Below are 18468 nucleotides of genomic sequence, written 5' to 3' on the forward strand. Positions count from 1 at the left end.
TTTGGAAAACGTGTTTGTGAATTTGATTAAGTTCTTCTTCACGTGAAAAGAATGCTTTTGTTGGTGGTAGGACACCGAAAATGTCGAGACTTAAGTCCTAAAATGCAAAAACATTTACTTTTTTTTTCACGAAATAACTATGTTTAGAAATTTTTTATTTTTAGCACAGCATTTTGAAACAGTATGTTTTTTTTACATCTGTTTTGTAAAAAATTATTAAATTGACAAGTCATAGAAAATAAATAATCACCAGCTCCTAGGTAATTACCAGCTCCTAAGTAATCACCAGCTCCTTAGTCTAACTTGCGGTGCGCTCGAATTTATTGTGGTGAAATATTTAGGCATTTTGTAAACTTTATTACAAAACCGTTACAGTTACAAACGCTATACTAAAAAATTAGTTTTTTATAATCACAGTTGAATATTTTTAAGTTTAATTTAAGAGATATTACAAATGTGGATTTAAATCCGGAAAGTGCTCATTCTTGTTGCTGATAAAAAGGCCTGATTGATTTGCGATATCAACTTGCATAAATCAACTACTAGAATGAATGAAATTGCTTTTTTTTCAAAATTTATGTTTTACGTTTTTATGACCTTTAATGTTTTAGAATTTGGATGGCCTTTTTTAAAATGTTGTATGATCTTTACTTTTGTAATTTTTATTTTTTTTGTTTTTAAACATGAATTTCCCCAGCATCCCTAAAATACATTCTTGGTCAACCGGAGAACTCTGCACGAGTGGCAACATGAAAGTTATGAATCTCAAAATACTTACTTTGTTCGCATTCACTGACCAAATCTTTTCGGTTGCAAAAAAGTAATCCGCTTTTCATATCTCGCCATTGTTTTGATGGATTATTCTAACGCCATTGGTTTAGTATTTGCATTGTCTGTTCTCGCGTTGTTTCAAATTTTTCTTTTACATTATCGATTGCTGAGTTATCAATCGAAAGACACCGAGCGAATTTTTCCCAATCATAAAATAGCGAATTTGCAAGCGTCGTAAATACATTTTGTGAAATTTTTTTAACTAAAAGGTAAGGTTTTTTTTTATTTAAAATCGAAAATCCATGTCATATGGAAAACATGAAATATGGTTACCTTTAATATCATCGAACTCGTTCTCCATGAAAACTTCGTCTTTTGAAGTCGTCCTACGAATAAAATGCCCGTTATTCACTTCTAATGGCTACTTTTATTGATCATAAAATTTTCTTGAAGCCATTGGTATTCTTTTTCTATAAAAGAATCATAATTTCTTCCAAATTGTTTTAGTTTTTTTCTTTACTTTTGAAATAAATCTAAAGTAGCATTAATGTATGTTCTATTTGCTAATTTCTTTAGTTTTATTTGATTTCGTTAAGTTAATCCTTCCAAAATCGTAATTTATCCACTCCTAATTTACGTATAATCGGGATAAGATATATTCTTTTTGTTATTGTTGTTTTCAAAATCATTAATATATATCAGAAACATTTTTGAGTACTTTATATCATTTTTCACTTTACACTGTTTAACGTTTTATGTTATAACTTCTTTGACAATTATCACATTACGTTCCCTATAATGTTTAAGTAAATAATGTTACTTGTATATTACAGGAAATACAAAAGTTGTTAAGTAATGCCATTGCAAATATCTAGCACTGCTTGAATAGTAAATCTTTATTCAAACAAAAACATTTAACAAATTTCTAAGTGGCATATTATGACAAAAGTGTGTTTCTTGAAACTATATTTAATATGTAGAAACAAGTCATACAAGTAAAAAAATCAAATTCAAGAAATACAAACGTAAATGAGTCCATAAAATCCTTGTTTTCCGCCATTTTCATTTATCTTGATATAATAAAAAACTGTAAAAAATTTTTATGGGTTCATTGACATTTGTATTTCTTCAAAAAATATGTAAAGTAATAAGATTATCTTAAAAGTAAATGTAGACTTTAATTTAGATTAAAAGTTCTCCATTTTTACTAAATAAAAATCTCTCATTTTTAAGATTTCTTTGAAAATAATGTTAAAGAGACGCAGACCTTTACTATAAAGTTCATTAAAAAGTATTTTTAAATACGTCAGCAAACTATTTTCGCGATTATTGCGGTTAAAACATGTAATGAAACTGGCGCTGAAAAACTTACGGATTTTCAAAAGTCAAAGAATATGTTTTTCAGATATCCGTTGTTGAGAGATGAACTTAATTTGTTTTTTCCAATAAACATCCCATTCATGGAATATGTATTTGTACTCTAGAAGGTGTCCCACACCCACCACATAATTGTGGCTATAGTGGCTTAATATTTGAGATCCCTGCATCTTAAGAACAAAAAATATGCCATTAAGCAATCTTTCTGAAAGTAAAAATTTTAAAAGAAAACTTTAGCAAATGTGAATAATTCAGCAATGTCTGCATGATTCAGATCTCCTTAAAGTAAGACTCACGTCTCTCATTTGAAACAATGGTTAGCAAAGTGATAAGTTTAAAGAACAGTTTCAAAGTTCAACATGCACTTTAAAGCTCAATTGACCTAGGTGCTTTTGATTATATGAATCATATTTCTTTTTAAAAGAGAAAAATTCCTGTCGCAAGGAAAGAACAAGGAATCTTAAATTGAGTATTGGTGGATTCAAAGAGGCTTTTTAGCCTATACCAAAGCTGATATCAGCCTAACTAAAGTTTTATTGCTGTATTGTCCTATATTCATTAAAAAAACATAACTTTTATCAATTGAGATTGTTTAATGAGAATACTTTAATTAACATCGTAAATAGACTTAAATGCGCCATCATTTCAGTTTTAGCTTAGACTCAAAAAAAAAAAAAAATGTGAATTTAAGTCATACGCTCTATAACATCCTTCAACATTTAAAGATTTTTTTGACTGAATGTTCTACACATATGCAGCATTATCAACCTGAATTAGTTCATATAAAAGTATAAAATATCTTTACAAAACGTTTATGTTGTAGGTATAGAAACGAATCACTTCTGGAAATTCGGACGGGAGCTCATGACGCATGGTAGTGGTATCAGGTTTTGTGTTTTTTTTTAAAAAAACTTGTTTTTTAAACAGTACTTAAAGCAATTAGATTTTGATTTAAGTTTTAAAAGGAAAACACAGAATATAAGTTTGTACTTTTACCTTGGTTTGTTTCTGAGTTAAAATCAAATTTAACCTCAATTTTTTGAAATTTAGTAAAATATCGAATTAATAACCATTCTTAATTTCAGAGCGAGTTCCTGATATTTTAATAGTTTCCTTTCCGGTGTTTGTTGATTGAACTCACTAGATTTTTCTAATGCTTGCTTGTTTTTAATTGGAAAGAAATCTCAGATTTTATTTGGAAAGCAATCACCCAATTAGACGAGTGGAGTTAAGATATATGATTTTAATTTATTGAACAGAGTAAATTGCATCCTCAATTTCATGCCGCTATTGATGGTTTTTTAAAAATGTTTTCAGATATTAAGTTTCTGGCAATGAATTTCTTATATTTAATTTCTGATAATCAGTTAAAAAATTCATTCTGCTTTATTTATTTGATTCTGCGAAATCATTTTCCTCCTCCTTTTTCCCAGTTTTTCAAACTACCAAACTAGCTACCAAAATACCAAACTAGCTACCAAACTACCAAACTAGCTGCCAAACTACCAAACTAGCTGCCAAACTAAAATTTTTCATAAGTTAGGTAACAAGTAGCACTAATAAAACAAAAATAGAAGACGTACCTGTTAATTGAAATTTTAACTTCAAGACTAAAATGAAAAAAACTTTTTGCTACTAAGAAGGTGCGCCTTGAAGTTGACTTGCATTCATTCTTTTTAAAAATTTTTTGTAAATTAAGCTGATTAGTTATTTCATTATCAAATACCGTCTTTTTTTACCTTACCATCTTTTTCCTTCACAACGTGTTTTACCAAAAAAAAATATTTAGCGTATGAAAAAAGAAATCTTTTTTACTTTGGCTAAAAGCGCAATATTTATAGATTTCTAACAACTCGGTTCATGCATTCATAACTCTTTAAAAACGTTTGATCGCAGCATGAAGTGATTTATTTTATGCCTATTTACATTCTTATAGGATAGTTTTGATCTTTTTAATAACACCAATAAACTAAGGGATAAAGTGCAATAAAGTTTTAAGAAGAAATTTAAAGTTATAATTTAAAGAAGTTAAAGGAGAATTTTAAAGAAGTAAATGAAGAAGAAATTTAAAGGAAAATTCAAAGCTGAAGTTTATAGTAAATATTACTCTCAGCTAAAATTTTTTTACGATTTTTTACAGCTGTTGGATAGAGTGCTGGAAGTTCGAAGGATGTGGTCCATGAGGCTGTAGGAATTATTCAAGATTGTGTGTAATGGAAACACTTATTTCAGTTGGATTTATGTTTTTTTTTTTCTTTATGATTGTTTTCGCTGTACCTAACGAAAACCTTAACTCCCTTTAACTTTTACCTTAACCACTAAATTTAAACTTCGGTGTTTAAATATCTCTTTTATTCTGACTTCTTTGCGTTTGGTCCTTGACGAATATTTGTTAATGCATCTGAAGAAATAAAGTTACTGGTTTCTCGTTTATATTTTTTAAATTACTTTAAGTTTAGAAATACTATTACCAATACAGTTCTTTAACAGACTTTCCATTTAGAAAATTACGGTGAAGTAATGCCTAAAAATTGCGAATTCAACAAGCTTACCCACTGGCATATACAAGGTTAAAGCTACGGCTTGTGAAAACCTCATTATTTAAAATCTTAAATTTCGAAGCAATTCAACTTTTAAGTAGCCTAATGCAACTTTTTTACTCTCTGCTGGGGATCTCAACCCCAACACGAACTGAAAAAGGAAAAAGGTTGAAAGTTCTAATTCAATTTTTCTATTTGACTTTGTACCTTAAACAAATCCAGAATAACCTCTTTTGGTAAATTCCTCTCAAACGAACTTTTCAGTATTTTGTACTCGGGCTGGAAAAGAGATTTCCCAAAAACTTGTAAATGGTTGTAATCCAACCATCCAGGTCTTAACAGCAAATTCAGAAGCAAAGTTGTTTTTCCACAACCTGACTTTCCGACGAAGATTCTTCGATGCTCCTCGGTAAAAGCTTGTTGTTGTTTCTTTTGCTCTTTCCAATATTCCATGATAAATCAGTAACTTCCATTTTTATTTAAAATAAAAAAAAAATGTACTGCGTCAAATGCAAAAGGAAAACAGAAAGGATTCATTTGAGAAACGAAGTTTCAAAAAACAACAGAAATTAGCCAACATTACCAATAAATACATTGATGTTTTAGATGAAATGGTGAAAAATTACAACAACACAAAGCACTCTACCATCAAAATGACTCCAGTTGAAGCCAGCGATAAAAAGAATAAAAATAAGGTCTGGATGAACCTGAATGGAAAGGTACAAAAAGAAAGACCAGAACCGAAATTTTCCATGGGTGACAAAGTGAGGATCACAAAAAAGAAATCCAATTTCGAAAAAGGGTACACGCCGAGATGGACTGAGGAGGTTTTCACAGTGTCAAAAATTCACTACACTGATCCGCCCACGAACAAAGTCACTGACGGCAACGGTGAAGAAATTAAAGGAACTTTTTACGAGCAGGAAATGCAAAAGACAAATCAAGACATATTTAGAATCGAAAAAATAATTCGAAAAACAAAGAGCAAATCATTAGTCAAATGGCAAGGATATCCAGACTCGTTCAACTCGTGGGTGGGCCATAAAGAATTGATACGTTTGAAAAAATGATATAAATAATTTTCTTTTCTTTATAAAAAAGATGAATTTTGTTACGATTGAAAATTTTGACGAGAGCAAATTATCGGTTGGAGAAATTTATTCAGCAACAAAACCAATTCAATACCAAAAGATTCCGCTGTTTTATGATTACCCCTCTGGAAAAGATCATGTCGTTTTGAGAACTCCACTGAATGGTTATTCCATGTCTTTTCTCGGATTTAACGAAAAAAATGGAATGAACGAAGAAGAAAGAAAGTTCATTGAGGTGACTGAAAAAATATCAAAATTTCTTCGGAAACAAGTCAAGGAAATGATGCCCACTTTGAAAAAACAAATCTGAAAATCCAAACGCAGCTCCCATATTTTTTGGAAAGTTATTCACAAAGAAAAAAGAAAAAAACATTGAAGTGACTTCTTTGTTTTTTAAAAAGAAAACAAAAGACGAAAAGTGCGTCAATAAAAATAAAATGCTCGTGAAAGCAAATCTTTTGAAATACATTCGACAAAAGTGCTTCGCCATCGCTTCTTTAAAAATTGAAGGTGTTTTTATTGGAGCACAGATCGAGTCCATTCAGGTTAAACTTTCAGAAGTGGTCATCACAAAAAGTGCACCTTCTTTTCAAAGCATCATGAGGGATGATTTGGATTTGGGAGAAGTGGAATTTGATTCTGAGTTGTAAAGTTACTTAAAAATTAATGAAAATAAAATGATTTAAAAAATTTTCTTTTCATATAAAAAAATGCACGCTCCTCATAAGTTGTTTAAAAACAGCGCCTCAGCAGAAGTCCATAGTTTGGATTTGCAATTGGGTCATTTGGAGGAAAGAATTAAAGAGTTGGAACAAAAAAATCCGAAAAACATTATTATGGTCAATAAAAAATTGAATCATCCAACCTATTTTAACGTCAACGGACAGCATGAGATCTTTGACATTAAATTTCTTCCTGTATCGCACAAGCAGATATCGTTGTCAGTCGGACTGAATTTGGGAAAGGGAATTCTGTCGTCACTTTGATTAATAAAATTAGTGATCAATTGAATTATTACAAAAACGATGCTATTCTTTCAGAGTCTGTGAATGACATCGTCATGACCATACACAATTACAGCAACCAGGAAATCACCGTCAAAAAAGGAGAAAAACTTTGTAAAATTAATCTAATCGATTCAAATTTAAAAAATTCATGAATTTGTTAAAAAGATGGAAATATTAAAAAACACAGATAAAATTTATCCGACACTGTACCGTCGGATGAAGGACACATTTATCGACTTCAAAAAATAAGTGAGATCCAAAAAGAAATGGAGGATGAAAAGGTAAAGAGAATTGTTCTCAGCAAAAAATATCATCGAGCTGCAAAGATTATTCGTTTTACAGATGATGGATTACAAATGGTTTGCATTGCTTTGGGAATCACGGGAATTGTAATTTTGTCGACAGTCGTAGCCGCTCCAGTATCGATTGCGTGTGAGGGTGTTGCTATTGGAATGGGGATTTTATCTATTTTCGGAAATCAACAGAACAAAAGACTAATGCTGAAGGCTGAAAAGCACGAGAAATTAAAAGTTCTTTCAGAGTCCAAATTGAACACAATTAGCGACCACATTTCAAAATCGCTCATGGATGGATTTGTGGGCGATTCAGAGTTTGAATTAATTCTTGGCGAGCTTCAAAAATTTAAGGCCATGAAAGAGGAGATACGAACAAAGATCAAAAGCAGCATTGACAAAATAACCAAAGACTCGTTGATCCAAAAAGGAAGAGAAGACGCGATAAAAGCATTGAAAAACCTGTTTAAAAAGGGAGACAAAACAAGACCCGAAAAAGAGGGACGAGATTGTTAAAAATTACATGGTTAACAGAGAAAAGCTTTACAATGACAGCATCAATACCGACATTTTATATACAAATTATCAGACTGATTTGAGCAAGTTTTTCAAGCTTCTGATAGAAACCAATGTAAAGGTGAAAAACGAGCAAAAGAGCAGTGCTTACAGAGCGGTTGACAACAATCCACTGGCTTTAACTTATCCAGAAAGCGAGACGTCTTTTAAAAGTTTAGAGACTGTTGAAAAGCCTCCTGAAAGAATGACTGTTGGAAATATTGCTTTGGATTATTTGTCCAAATACGCATCCAAACAATTTTCTTCAGACGGAGTGTTTGGAATTCACGCAGGAGAAGGTGGTAAAATGACCATTGGAAAAGAACAAATTGTCATTGATAAAAGTGATGTCATTGTTGGTGGAGAAAAGTATACGGGAACAAAAGGTCTTTGGGAGCTTATTTCAAGATCCAAACCTGATAAAAACATTTACACAAAAGAGGACTTGGAAATTTATGAAAAAATTCTTATTAGCACTCAGGCGATTGAATCTGATGTAAATCCGAACGGACCAAAAGCTTCGAGAAGTGAAAAATACGCTACAATCATTTCACCCATTTGGGAGAGAAATAAAATTAGAACGAAGGGAAAAAAAGGTCATGGAGTGATCATACTTCCATGCGATCCGAATGCTCTCGTGCAAAGACTTAACTTGAGCATCGCCGCATGGCATGCTGGAAATGTCGCATCGAGAAACGAAGCTGTCGCGATTTTTGATGTGTTGTTGAGACAAGGGGAAATTAATAACGAAGAATACATGTCGACCAAAAATACATCGATTCGTGTAAAACATAATGGATTTAAAAAAAAAATTTTCTCATTTTTAAAAATGCTTATTGTGAACAAAAGAAAATGTGTAAAAAAGAACGTCGTTGGATGAGGAAGAATCGTGGACACGTTTAAGAATTTTTTGAGGAGAATGGCTGTTTTAAATGCGTCGAGATCGTCACTTCATTTATTGAAAAAGGCGGCAGCAAGCGAAATTGGGAGGGAGGCGATCACTGCGGCCAAGCTGCCGGAAAAGAATTAGCCTCATCCGCCATATTGACCGCCAAAGATAGTGCCATTTATAAAGGTAAAAAAGCGATCGAAAAAGTTTTTGCCAAAACTGGGACTGTGAATCCAAACCAATTGGTCAATGCGATTGTGAACGAATCATGAAAAATGGATCAATATGTGCCGATTAATCCTATGGAAGAGTTGCATAAAAAATTTTTTGGTTCGTCCATTCAAGGAAAAAAAAAAAAGATGACGAAAAAGAATGTGGCCAGAATTCAAGATCTCGTCAAAACGGGAAGTGGACTTTTGATTGCGTGAATTTTCCAACGGATCAAAATGATATAAATTTTTTTTCTCATATTTAAAAAAATGATAAACACCGACAGATTAAGAGTTGACGAAATTCCAGAGTATGACACTGGCATTAAAAAAATTGATTTTTTTGAGTACCTTCCAACAAATCTCGATTTAAATTCTTCAGGATTGATCTTTTTTGAGATTGATTGCCAGTCTGTGCAGACACTTCTGTCAGAGGCTTACATCCTCGTCGAAGGAGTTCTGAAAAAAGCTGACGGAACTGCTTACATAGCAACAGACAACATTGCCTTGGTGAATAATGCCATTATGTATTTGTTTAGTGACGTCACTTATGATTTATCAGGACAACAATTGGAAAGAGTCATGTATCCAGGTCAAGGAACAACCATGCTTGGATTGTTTAAATACCCTTATGGTTTTCAGCTTGCAGATGGTTTGAAGCAAATGTGGTACAAAGACACTTCAAACGCAACTGGAAATTCAGGATTCACCGTGAGACGAGACCATTTGTTTGCAGACACAAACTCCATTGGATCTTTTTCGTTCAGAATACCTTTAAAACACATTTTTGGTTTTTGTGAAACTTATGAAAAAGTTGTTTATGGATTCAGACACACCATCACCTTTACAAAGAAAGAATATGACGACGCGATTTATAGAGCTCGAACTGTTGCTGCGGGAATGATCGACATTAAAAAATTCAGGCTTTTTATGCCAAGAATTGACTTAGATATTTTGAAGAAAGCCGAATTCATGAATTTTATGACAAAGAAAATTTCCGTTCCAGTGGCATATAAGGCAAACAAAGTCGAAAGGCAAGCTATTCCGGCTGGTCTTACAGAATTTACCTGGATTCTCGGGAGAATCACAGACAAAAGCGTTCCTAGATATATCGTATTCGGAATTCAAACAAGCAGACCTTCCAGTCAAACTGCAAATCCAGCCATATTTGATCATTGCGATGTCAACAATTTTTACGTGACTGTCAATGGGATAAAGTATCCAAATTACAATAACGACTTGAATTTTGGAGAAAAGAAAATTGTCATGGCTCATTCTAACGCATTCTCTTTTGACCAAAAATATTACGGCACAAACGAACTTGTTTGTCAATCTGGTTTGTCTTTGTTTGAATATAAAAATTTGTTTCCATTGTTCTTTGTCGATATCAGCAAACAAAAAGAAAGAATTGTTTCTGAAACGGCTGAATTGGTTGTGAACCTTAAATTCTGAACAGCAACGCCAGATAGCACCGTTATATTGGCAGTGATCATTTCCGACAAAATGAATAAACTTGTTTCAGACGGAACCAATAGGAATGCTGTTTATTAGATTCTTTTAGAATAAATCTTGACAAAAATGAATTAAACAAAATTTTTTTCTTAAATTTAATTTAATTTATTCAAAAATAAAAACATGAGATTCACAAAAAATTATCTGAAAAAATTGCTGTGGGAAAATGGAGTCACAAAAACTTCAAACAATTTGTTGACTTTGATGATAATTGCGGTTGATAACAATCTGATCAGCAAAGATTTGCTTTTGGAAGGTGCAAAAGAAGACAGACCTGTTGGTCGTCCAAAAAAAGAAGTTAAAAATGAAAAGGTGAAAACGGAAAAAGTGAAACAAGAAAAGGTGAAAAAACCGATCGACCCAAAAAACGAGAGACTTGGTTTAATTCGAAAAAAACTGGGGAGGTTTTTGAATACGAATTTCTTTACAAAGCGATGAAAGAAACGGGACACGGATGCAGATATTTGGAGAGACGAGATGGAAAAGTGGAGAAAGGAATCAAGATTGAAATTTTAAATTCTGAAAAACTCGAAAAACGTAAAAACGACAAAGTCTAAAAAATTTTTTAATTCTCTTTTTGAGAATTGAAAGAAAAAATTTTTTTAACATGAAAAAAGTTAAAATTTTGAAAAAAAAAAGAGAATTGATTTTGAGTTAAATAATTTTCTTGGCATAATAAAAATGGAAAAAAAAAACTGTCAAAGAATTGCGAGAAAATGCTGTTGTCGACAGTTTTAACAGTGTGCTTGAATCCATTGATCCATACGTCTTAGAGGTGGTGAAGAAAAAAGTGAGAGATGTAAGAGACGGAATCGAAAAAAGAATAAGGTCGGTTATATTAAACAGGCCGGTTCAAAAACCGGTTCCTGCACCGAAACCTGGATTGGTTTCAAGGTTGGTAACATCTGTAAGAAATGTCGTTCAAAGACCGGTTCCTGCACCTCGTCCCGTCAGACCGGTTCCTGCACCGAGACCTGTTAGACCGCAAATAAAGTTTGAATTGACTGATCACGCGCTGAGACCTATTGCCGAACAATTTTCGCATCAAGTCGAAGGAAACCATCATGACGCTTCTGCCTTTTTAGACTCGGCAAAAGACGGTGCGATGAAAATTCTTCAAGAAAATAAAAATAAAAAAGCGTACATTGTTTTAATTTGCGAGATGATGAGTGTGAGCATTATGACTGGAGAGGAAGTGTCTCGAACTGTCCCTTTTTCGTCGCACTCTGGAATTGTTTTGTAGTTTTGGATTTGGGAGAATTTTACAACACAGCATAAGAGGAAATCTTGGAAAACATGATCAAGTACAACAAAATGGGTTCGATTTGCAGAATGTCTGCCATCTTGAAGATGGACATTAACTTGATTGATTATAAACCAATCGGTGGTAGGTCATACATTACTCTCGATGATTTTCTGGCGAGTAAAAAATCAATCATCAACATGGTCAACGAAGACAACGAATGTTTCAAATGGTGCGTCTCAAGGTTTTTGAACATGAAGGAAAAACACGGTGAAATAATTGACAAAGACTTGATTAAAAAATCGAAAGAGTTGAATTGGGAAGGGATTGAATTTCCATCCAAATTTGATCAAATCAAAAAATTTGAAAAAAACAATCCAGACATCAGCGTGAATGTTTTCGGTTACAAAGATAAATCCGTTTACCCTTTGAAAATATTTAAACAGAAAACATGAAACAGATTTGCTGCTCATTTCAAACGAAAAAACAAATCATTATTGTCTGATCAAAAGTCTAAGTCGATTGATCTCCTCACAATCATTCACACATCATGGCAAAAAATATTTTTGCAGAAGTTGTTTGCAAGGGATGAACAGCGAGGAAGATCTTTCAAAACATTCGACTTATTGTAAAGAGAACACCTCAGTTCGAATCGAACTCCCCGAAAAAAATTATTTCATGAAGTTTGAACAAAAAGAAAGGTCGATGAGAGTTCCCTTTATCGTTTACGCGGATTTTGAAAGTTTCATCACACCGATCAACACTTGCGTACCCGACCCAAAACAGTCTTACACAAAACAATACCAAAAACATACTCCGAGTTCGTTTTGTTATTTCATCAAATGCTTCGACGAAACCGTTTACAAAGGAAATCCTGTGACTTTTACCGCAACGAGCGAAACAGATGATGTTGCAAAAATATTTGTGGAGATGCTCGAAAAAGACATTATTGAAATTTATGAAATGACAAAATTTCCAAAAAAGATGATCATGACTTTAGAAGATAAAAATAATTTCAATTCTTCAAAAGTGTCACATTTGCGAGGAAATTCTAGGAGATGATAAAGTGCGCGATCAGTGCCATTTGACTGGAAAGTACCGAGGAGCCGCACACAACACTTCCAACGCAAAATACAAAGTTCCAAAATTCTTCCCTGTCGTGTTTCACAATATGTCAGGTTACGACAGCCACTTGTTTATCAAGAAATTGTCTGGTGGAAAATAAAGCTGCATTCCAAACAACGAAGAAAAATATATAAGTTTCACAAAAGAAATAAAAGTGGGAGAGTTTATTGGTAAAGATGGTAAGACTCATGAAGTAAAGCGAGAAATGAGATTCATCTACAGTTTCAAATTCATGGGAAGTTCACTAAAAGATTTGACAGATAACCTTGTTAAAGATCTGTGTGATGAATGTGCTAGGTTAAATGCAAAGACCTGCAAGAAAAACTGTCAAGATAAAAAGGGGATAAATGTAAATGTAAAACAAATTGTAAAGAGTGTGCTTGTAGAAGATCTAAAAAAGGAGATATTATGTGTAGAAGCCTTAATTTAATATTTAGTGGCGAAAAACGAGATTTATTACTCAGAAAAAGGAGTTTACCCTTACGATTGGATGGACTCGATCGAAAAGTTTTCTGAAACTCAATTGCCACCAAAAGAGTCGTTGTTTTCCAAATTAAACGATGATGGAATAATTGACGAAAATTATTTGCGCGCTAAAACGGTTTGGAATGAATTTGGTTGCAAAACGTTTAGAGATTACCACGATTTATATAACATGTCGGGCGTTTTGATGCTGGCGGATGTCTTTGAAAATTTCAGGGACGTTTGCGTAAAAAATTACAAACTCGACCCAGCTTGGTATTATACATCACCCGGATTGGCTTGGAACGCTTGTTTGAAAATGACAAAAATAAAATTGGAGTTATTGAGCGATCCTGACATACTTCTTATGGTTCAAAAAGGAATCCGAGGAGGAATCAGCATGATTTCAAACCGGCTTGGGAAATCAAACAACAAATACATGGGAGATTCGTTTGATTCGAGCAAAAAGTCGACGTTCATCCAGTACTTGGACGCTAACAACCTTTATGGATGGGCCATGAGCAAACCTCTTCCCACTCACGGTTTCAAATGGATGACTGAAGACGAACTTTTAAATTGGAAACCGATGCCTTGCATTTTGGAAGTCGATTTGGATTATCCAGAAAGTCTTCACGACGAGCACAACGATTACCCTCTGGCTCCAGAAAGACTGACCATTGAAAAAGTGGAAAAACTCATTCCAAATTTAAACGACAAAAAGAATTACGTCCTCCACCGCGAAAACCTTAAATTGTATGAACGATTGGGAATGAAAATTTCAAAGGTACACAGAGAAATAAAAGTTAAGGAGCGGGATTGGTTAAAAAAATACATTGACCTCAAACCAATTTGACAACAAAAGCCACAAACGACTTTGAGAAGGATTTTTTCAAGCTGATGAACAATTCGGTGTTTGGAAAAACCATGGAAAACATTGAAAAGCGAGTGGACGTGAGATTGGTGACAAAAAGGGAAGAAGCATCCAAATTGTCTTCCAAACCAAATTACGTCCAACACAAGATTTTCGATGAAAACTTAATCGCCGTTCACATGAAAAGAACAAAGTTGTTTTACAACAAACCAATTTATTTGGGAATGTCCATCTTGGATTTGAGTAAAACTTTGATGTTTGAATTTCATTACAATTACATCAAAAAAATGTATTCAAATGGAGCAAAATTTTTGATGACAGACACGGACTCGTTGATTTATGAAATAAAAACGGACGATTTTTAAAAAGACGCTGCTGAGGATGAGGAAAGCAAATTTGACATGAGCGAATTTGACAAAAACCATCCCGCCATTCAAAGCGTTGGGTTAAAGTTTAACGAAACAAAAAAATTATTGGGATGTTCAAAGACGAAACCGGAGGAAAACAGATTGAAGAGTTTGTCGGTCTGCGGTCGAAATTGTACTCTTACAAAATCCATGAAGAGGAACACAAAAAATGCAAAGGAGTGAAAAAAAATGTGGTTAAAAAATACATCACGCACGAAGATTACAAAAATTGTCTCGAAACTAAAAAAGAAAAGGTAAAAAAAATGAGCGTGATCAGATCTCATTTACACAAAATTTACACTGAAGAAATTAACAAAGTCTCTCTCAGCGCCGCCGACGACAAAAGAATCATTTTGAAAGATGGAATTCACACGTTGGCTTATGGTCATAACAAAAACAAACCCTAGAGCCAGAGCAAACCCCAGAGCCAGAATCCAAAGGATTTTAAAAAATTTAACAAAGTAAAAAAATGATCAACGTTGAAGGAATTGTTTTGCCAAACGAAGCTTTGAAAAATTTTTAATTGATGGACGCAGCAAAAAAATTAAAAATAAACTTTCGAGGAGTTTTTGTTATAGACGAATTGCCAAAAAAGACAACGAAAAAAGAATGCGGGATTGTCAACGCGGGGGATTCAAGCACGGATGGGTTTCATTGGGTGTGTTGGTACAAAGACGGGGATGAAAAATTCAGCTTTGGCTCTTACGCCCAACCCCCTCTCGTCGAACTCGTCAACTATTTAAAAAGTCCTGTGTTTTACAACAGCGAAAGGGTTCAATTTGGAAACACGTCTTACTGTGGTCACTTGTGTCTTTATGTCTTGAAAAAAAATGAAGATGGAAACAGCTTTCAAGACGTCATCAACACCCTTTGGTGATTGCAATAGAATTTAAAAAATTTTGTCCATTTAAAAATGATTGATAAATTCAACAGAAGCGAATTCAGCGTTTATCTCGACAATCTTTCAACAGACTCAACAAGCAACGTTTTTATTAAAAACGGGCGGTGATGATTTTGTTTAAATTAAAATCAATGTCGATGGTAATGGTGCTGACCATTACCATCGACATTGATTTTAATTCAAACAAAATCATCAACCTGGCAGAACCAATCAACTCACACGACGCCGCCACAAAATACTATGTGGACACGCATTCGTCGGGAGGAACTGGTACGGTAATTGGAGCTGTAGACTTGGATTTAAATTTTCACAAAGCAATCAATTTGAATGAACCGACAAATCTTCATGACGCCGCTACAAAAAATTACGTCGACGTCAGCTCGAGCATGCGCATTAAAACAGGCGGGTCGAGCACCATCACGGGAGACATCGATAAGAATTCTCACAAATTGATCAACGTGACTGATCCTACTAGTTTGCGCGACGCCGCCACGAAAGCCTACGTGGATACCAAAGTCTCTTACAATAATATTTCTTACGCAGACATCAACATGACATCACACAAACTCACCAATCTCGCCGAACCCACCTTGTCTTCGTACTCTTCAACAAAAAATTACGTGGACATCCATTCGTCTGGCGGAACGACAGTGGGAACGGCAGATTTAGATTTGAATTCTCACAAGTTGATCAACGTGACTGATCCAACCAACGCGCAAGATGGAGCTACAAAGAATTATGTGGACGTCTTGTCGCAAATCTTATCTCAAAAGTCCAATTTTTTAGGAATGGTTCCAAAATCAAGCTTTTCGTCTTTAGGCTTAAAATATCAAACGGTGGCTGCTGGATTGGCAGATGCTGCTACTGTATTCACATACTCTGAGGGTCCAGGAGTTTTAAGAAGATTGTGGTTGGCTGTCAACAAAACCGTCACAGGAGGATTAATCGTTCCTGGAAACGTTTTTCTTCGAATTCATACAGACGGTGAAATTAACAAGGGAAATTATTCAGATACCACAGAAGGAATTGGTCTAGACCAAGTTGCCTTCGCAAGCAACTTGCTTTTTTCTCCTCTAGGCGTAACGGGTTACGCCAATCCTTTGCAAGGATGCAACGCATACAACACCACTTCTTTAGGGGGCTATTTCACACTCGACGTGCCTTTCAAATCAAGCATTGCCATACTATTACGAAACAAAACAGCTTCGCCAGTGACGTACTGGATTCAGCCTTTTAAAACCACATTTTCCACCATTCCTATCTACTTACCGTTTTACAAGCTATACTCGGTAACGTTTAGATAACTCAGCAACACTTATGGAAGCGAATACATCCTAATGAATTCTATTGGCAAGGGAAATGGTGTGTTTTTGAAATACATCAGAATGCACATTATTGACGCCTCTGGAAACTGGTGGGAATCTAGAGTGAGAATGTATGATGGAAGTACAGTTCCTCCTGGAAATGGATACGTAATTACTCCGTGGACGTCCTACAGAGCAAACGGCTACACTTTCTTTCCGGCTTCGTCCGGATTAGAAGATTTTTACTTGTCTTAATGGAACAGAGCAAATGTCAATTCTTTCAACAACAAATCAACAGGACTGGTGTATCAATCTACGACTTCTATCGGATCCACCACCACCATATCCTTTTACAGAAATTTTGGAGAAGCAGGCTCTATGCCTTGCGTTGCAAGTGGAAGAAGACTTGTTGTCATGCTTAATTCAGTTGACGCTCAAGTCGGTCAATCTGGAAGCTTTTACCTTTTACTCGGACAAGCTTATTATTACGCCTAATTCTAAACCTTTTTAAATTTAACTTTGTGAAAATTTTGACTTAAAGAAATTCTTGGCACAATAAAAATGAATTCCATTGAAAATCGCAAAATTAAAATATTACGAAATGAAGACGGAAAAATTAGAAGTTTTAAAATTATAGATCCCATTCAATTTTTAAAAGATCATGGAATCCCATTGCGATAGATAGAAATTTACAAATCAATTCTCATACAACGAAAAGAAGACGAAGAAAGAAAAAAAGAACGAGAGTTTTTTCGTGAAAAATATCGCGAAAGACGTCTTGCACAAAAAAATTAAAATATCTTCAAACTATTTTAATTGCATCTTATCATGCAATTAAAAAAATTTTTTTCTCACAGAAATCACAAAATAATTCGCGCGGAATAAAAAAAAGTTTTTGGATATTATACGAAAAAAATGTTTTTGTCCCAGAATAAAAAAAAATTTTTGGATTATAAACGAAAAAAATGCTTTTGTCCCAGAACTCCCACTGCATAGTAGTGAAGGGCATACACAAAACAAAGTATGTTTCGTTAACACAGTTGGAGTTAGGAGTTTATAATGCTGTTTCAAACTTTAATATTGGAAGAAAAGCTAGCGTTCTTTTATTTGAGAAGTTAAATATGATTCCAGGAATATTTACTCTTCAAGGTTGTTGAAAAAAAAGCGTCTAATTTTTGCGAAATATCAAAATTGGACAATTAAAAACGTAACGAAAAGTTGTTCGTGGATGAAAAAAAAAAGAAAGGAAGATGCAGATAATGACCATGAATGTAGCCTATATGATTCTGGTTCATGTTCTTATAAGTAACTATTTTTAAACTGACGTTTTGATTGAAAATATTTGGTACAATTATGAAATTATATTTAAATGCATTCTTTTCAAAATGTAAATTTTTGACCTTCCAGCCATCCTATTTCATTAATGGTATTTTCAATTTGCATTAAACTTTCACCAAATGCTTATTGCATTTAATTTATGATTGGAACTAAATGTTTTGCAATATTGTAAAAACTTTTTTTTTTATTCAAGCTTGATCTTAAAAAATTTTGCTTTTTTTATTCACCATTTTGAAAAACTCAGTGTAACTCAAATTCTTATTATTTTGAAATAGCTTTAGTTCAGTTTGTAGATCAAAATGTCATTAACCATTTGCCAAAACTTCATACCCCTTCATACAGTTACTGAGATAGTATGGCCGGGGTGGCACAAACATTTTTGAATGTTGACCGTTTTAATTGGTAACCATGACAAATAATATAATTATTTTCTTGTCTCTTCTTAGGATATTATATTATGTGAATAAACATATCTGTATATTGACTTATATTACAACCGCACAAGCATGGATAACGACCACCATGAAGATTCCCAGTTTCATATTGTATTTCTGGATAAACCAAATAAACCAA

General features: G+C 33.7%; 1 protein-coding gene across 1 annotated transcript in view; it reads right to left on the minus strand.

Annotated features, from left to right (window-relative positions):
• Positions 1–1032, minus strand: part of LOC149881489 (uncharacterized) — a 117010-nt gene extending 115978 nt beyond the window's left edge. Inside the window, exon 1 of the mRNA XM_090068883.1 lies at positions 779–1032. The gene's annotated coding sequence lies outside the window, so the exon portion shown is untranslated. The remainder of the gene's footprint in view (positions 1–778) is intronic.
• Positions 1033–18468: the final 17436 nt, after the last annotated feature.

The sequence above is a fragment of the Hydra viridissima genome, unplaced genomic scaffold (assembly GCF_058129835.1).
Source record: "Hydra viridissima isolate aposymbiotic clone 2 unplaced genomic scaffold, HvirCarnegie_v1 scaffold_12, whole genome shotgun sequence".
NCBI classification, from domain to species: Eukaryota; Metazoa; Cnidaria; class Hydrozoa; order Anthoathecata; family Hydridae; genus Hydra; species Hydra viridissima.